At 52.1% G+C, this 5,000-nt stretch overlaps 1 non-coding gene across 1 annotated transcript in view; it reads right to left on the bottom strand.

Moving 5' to 3' along the window:
* LOC124587659 overlaps nucleotides 1–988 on the bottom strand; it is a 1,910-nt gene extending 922 nt beyond the window's left edge. The window contains exon 1 of the ribosomal RNA XR_006975564.1: nucleotides 1–988. This exon is cut by the window's left edge and continues 922 nt beyond it. This is a non-coding gene — a ribosomal RNA (small subunit ribosomal RNA).
* Nucleotides 989–5,000: the final 4,012 nt, after the last annotated feature.

Here is a 5,000-nt window from a genome sequence, read left to right on the forward strand (position 1 = left end):
AATACGAATGCCCCCGCCTGTCCCTATTAATCATTACCTCGGGTTCCGAAAACCAACAAAATAGAACCGAGGTCCTATTCCATTATTCCATGCACACAGTATTCAGGCGGGCTTGCCTGCTTTAAGCACTCTAATTTGTTCAAAGTAAACGTGCCGGCCCACCGAGACACTCACTCAAGAGCACCCTGGTAGGATTGCAACGGGGTCCGCCTCGGGACGCACGAGCACGCACGAGGCGCGTCGCACGCCTTCAGCTCGCCCCACCGGCAGGACGTCCCACGATACATGCCAGTTAAACACCGACGGGCGGTGAACCAACAGCGTGGGACACAAATCCAACTACGAGCTTTTTAACCGCAACAACTTTAATATACGCTATTGGAGCTGGAATTACCGCGGCTGCTGGCACCAGACTTGCCCTCCAATAGATACTCGTTAAAGGATTTAAAGTGTACTCATTCCGATTACGGGGCCTCGGATGAGTCCCGTATCGTTATTTTTCGTCACTACCTCCCCGTGCCGGGAGTGGGTAATTTGCGCGCCTGCTGCCTTCCTTGGATGTGGTAGCCGTTTCTCAGGCTCCCTCTCCGGAATCGAACCCTGATTCCCCGTTACCCGTTACAACCATGGTAGGCGCAGAACCTACCATCGACAGTTGATAAGGCAGACATTTGAAAGATGCGTCGCCGGTACGAGGACCGTGCGATCAGCCCAAAGTTATTCAGAGTCACCAAGGCAAACGGACCGGACGAGCCGACCGATTGGTTTTGATCTAATAAAAGCGTCCCTTCCATCTCTGGTCGGGACTCTGTTTGCATGTATTAGCTCTAGAATTACCACAGTTATCCAAGTAACGTGGGTACGATCTAAGGAACCATAACTGATTTAATGAGCCATTCGCGGTTTCACCTTAATGCGGCTTGTACTGAGACATGCATGGCTTAATCTTTGAGACAAGCATATGACTACTGGCAGGATCAACCAGGGAGCTGCGTCAACTAGAGCTGAGCAGCCGGCCGCCCGGGAGTGTGTCCCGGGGGCCCGCGCGAACACGCAAGCGTCCGCTCAATTATTCTGCAAACAGGAGGAGGCTGAGCTCCCCTGCACAATACACCTCGAAACCCTCTCAGGTCCCGGCGGCGCGCAGCGCCGTCCTAAGTACTTGGTCGGGTTCGAGAGAGGCGCAATCGCCCGGAGTTTGGCGAGTAGACGCTTTAGGTGCGACCACCCGTGCTCCCAACTGAGCTTGCCGCTGCCGACAGAGGCCCGGGAGCGTGCTGTCGTGGCATTGCCGGCGGGAGACAACACGCGCCACCTACGGTGGCCGGCAGCTCCAACGCCAGCGCCACAGAAGGACAAAAGCCCCACTTGGGTGCCGAAGCGAACTCTCCCAGCACAGCGCACGCGCCAACACGTCCGCACAGCTGCGATACAAACCACCTGCGAGAACCGCAGAGGCGACCGAGCAGCAGACGGCGTCGCGGCGCCGAGCGCCGGGCGGCGGCGCATCCTCAGCGCACACAGTCCTCAATCGGACCAGCACACTGCAGATGTCCACCGCGCTTCGCACCGGGCCCGCGAGGACCTACTTTGGCCGCACGGCGCCGCGTGCAGGGTGCGCCGGCGCGCAGCTGCGCCGCCTGCCGCCTCCGTCGGCCGGCGCGCCTGCCACTGGCCGCCCCCACCAGCCGGCTGTAGCGCGTGCGCCCACGCACCGCGCGGCCAGCACGCCGGGAGGCCCCCCCTCACCGGCCGGGGACGGTCCCACCCAGCCACCGCCGCGTATCGCTTCACACCCACATGCCATTCACGTTCGTGGGCATGGTGGGTATCGCTGAAACAACCGGTTGGTAGCTCAACCGATCGTCGCCATCACTGATTCACCTCTAGCGAGAACAACCGCACCACAACCGTTTACCAGTTGTTCATTTGCGTAACGTCACCAGCAAACGTAGACGTCCATCGCCATTTGCAAATTCAACGATTGTTGCATGCCTGTGTCAGGTGTCACGACACACTATGTCTGCCCACATACACGCAACAACATGTGCACGCTTCGCGAACACGTGGAAGGTGGCCCCCGTACGTATGCGATGTCCATTGCGCGAACGACTGTCAACCGGCCTCTGTCGCATGTCGCAGATGTGGAACGCAGTGCACCATGCTATCACGGTGTGTGAGAAGAGACGACTACGTCTGACAACACGCGCCACTACATCAACAGACGGCTCATGCTGATCGCCATCCACGGCATACCGTACTGCAATCCAGCTCTTATAGGGAGACGACACGTAGCTGAGTGCACAATATTTGGACCGTATGGTTCGCCGTTGTTGGCGCAGTCGTGGTACGGTCACACATGTACCACGATGTATCATTCAGTACATGAGGACCAATGTGCAGTACAGTGTGTGATTTGGACGTACAACATCAGCGGACAGTTGACACACGCCGTACCACAACGTAGGCTGTGCTTCGCCATGCAAATGCCAATGAACAACTGCGAAGGGCATTGAGCATGTACGTCCTGCTGCCATCCGCATTACAGTGTATAGCTGCAAGGTGTTTAACATGAAGCGATACTCTGGGGACCAGGCAGTGCGAGTAGCAAACTATATTGCGGGGGTTGCAGTTAGGCAACACCACACTAATTTAACGCGTCGTATGACAATTACAGAGCAGGTTAAGGCCCAACGTGTGTTGGGTTAAGGCCCAACGTGTGTTGGGTTAAGGCCCAACGTGTGTTGGGTTAAGGCCCAACGTGTGTTGGGTTAAGGCCCAACGTGTGTTGGGTTAAGGCCCAACGTGTGTTGGGTTAAGGCCCAACGTGTGTTGGGTTAAGGCCCAACGTGTGTTGGGTTAAGGCCCAACGTGTGTTGGGTTAAGGCCCAACGTGTGTTGGGTTAAGGCCCAACGTGTGTTGGGTTAAGGCCCAACGTGTGTTGGGTTAAGGCCCAACGTGTGTTGGGTTAAGGCCCAACGTGTGTTGGGTTAAGGCCCAACGTGTGTTGGGTTAAGGCCCAACGTGTGTTGGGTTAAGGCCCAACGTGTGTTGGGTTAAGGCCCAACGTGTGTTGGGTTAAGGCCCAACGTGTGTTGGGTTAAGGCGCAACGTGTGTTGGGTTAAGGCGCAACGTGGGTTACGTTAAGGCGCAACGTGGGTTACGTTAAGGCGCAACGTGGGTTACGTTAAGGCGCAACGTGGGTTACGTTAAGGCGCAACGTGGGTTACGTTAAGGCGCAACGTGGGTTACGTTAAGGCGCAACGTGGGTTACGTTAAGGCGCAACGTGGGTTACGTTAAGGCCCAATATAGGTTAGGTTAAGGCCCAATATAGGTTAGGTTAAGGCCCAATATAGGTTAGGTTAAGGCCCAATATAGGTTAGGTTAAGGCCCAATATAGGTTAGGTTAAGGTACAATATAGGTTAGGTTAAGGTACAATATAGGTTAGGTTAAGGTACAATATAGGTTAGGTTAAGGTACAATATGGGTTAGGTTAAGGTACAATATGGGTTAGGTTAAGGCGCAATATGGGTTAGGTTAAGGCGCAATATGGGTTAGGTTAAGGCGCAATATGGGTTAGGTTAAGGCGCAATATGGGTTAGGTTAAGGCGCAATATGGGTTAGGTTAAGGCGCAATATGGGTTAGGTTAAGGCGCAATATGGGTTAGGTTAAGGCGCAATATGGGTTAGGTTAAGGCGCAATATGGGTTAGGTTAAGGTACAATATAGGTTAGGTTAAGGTACAATATAGGTTAGGTTAAGGTACAATATAGGTTAGGTTAAGGTACAATATGGGTTAGGTTAAGGTACAATATAGGTTAGGTTAAGGCACAATATGGGTTAGGTTAAGGCGCAATATGGGTTAGGTTAAGGCGCAATATGGGTTAGGTTAAGGCGCAATATGGGTTAGGTTAAGGCGCAACGTGGGTTACGTTAAGGCGCAACGTGGGTTACGTTAAGGCGCAACGTGGGTTACGTTAAGGCGCAACGTGGGTTACGTTAAGGCGCAACGTGGGTTACGTTAAGGCGCAACGTGGGTTACGTTAAGGCCCAATATAGGTTAGGTTAAGGCCCAATATAGGTTAGGTTAAGGCCCAATATAGGTTAGGTTAAGGCCCAATATAGGTTAGGTTAAGGTACAATATAGGTTAGGTTAAGGTACAATATAGGTTAGGTTAAGGTACAATATGGGTTAGGTTAAGGCGCAATATGGGTTAGGTTAAGGCGCAATATGGGTTAGGTTAAGGCGCAATATGGGTTAGGTTAAGGCGCAACGTGGGTTACGTTAAGGCGCAACGTGGGTTACGTTAAGGCGCAACGTGGGTTACGTTAAGGCGCAACGTGGGTTACGTTAAGGCGCAACGTGGGTTACGTTAAGGCGCAACGTGGGTTACGTTAAGGCCCAATATAGGTTAGGTTAAGGCCCAATATAGGTTAGGTTAAGGCCCAATATAGGTTAGGTTAAGGCCCAATATAGGTTAGGTTAAGGTACAATATGGGTTAGGTTAAGGTACAATATAGGTTAGGTTAAGGCGCAACGTGGGTTACGTTAAGGCCCAATATAGGTTAGGTTAAGGCCCAATATAGGTTAGGTTAAGGCCCAATATAGGTTAGGTTAAGGCCCAATATAGGTTAGGTTAAGGCCCAATATAGGTTAGGTTAAGGTACAATATAGGTTAGGTTAAGGTACAATATAGGTTAGGTTAAGGTACAATATGGGTTAGGTTAAGGTACAATATGGGTTAGGTTAAGGTACAATATAGGTTAGGTTAAGGCACAATATGGGTTAGGTTAAGGCGCAATATGGGTTAGGTTAAGGCGCAATATGGGTTAGGTTAAGGCGCAATATGGGTTAGGTTAAGGCGCAATATGGGTTAGGTTAAGGCACAATACGGGTTAGGTTAAGGCACAATACGGGTTAGGTTAAGGCACAATACGGGTTAGGTTAAGGCACACATTGTTGTAAGGAAAGGTGTTTTCGGGGGGGGGGGGGCTG

This window comes from Schistocerca americana, unplaced genomic scaffold (genome assembly GCF_021461395.2).
Source record: "Schistocerca americana isolate TAMUIC-IGC-003095 unplaced genomic scaffold, iqSchAmer2.1 HiC_scaffold_610, whole genome shotgun sequence".
NCBI lineage: Eukaryota > Metazoa > Arthropoda > Insecta > Orthoptera > Acrididae > Schistocerca > Schistocerca americana.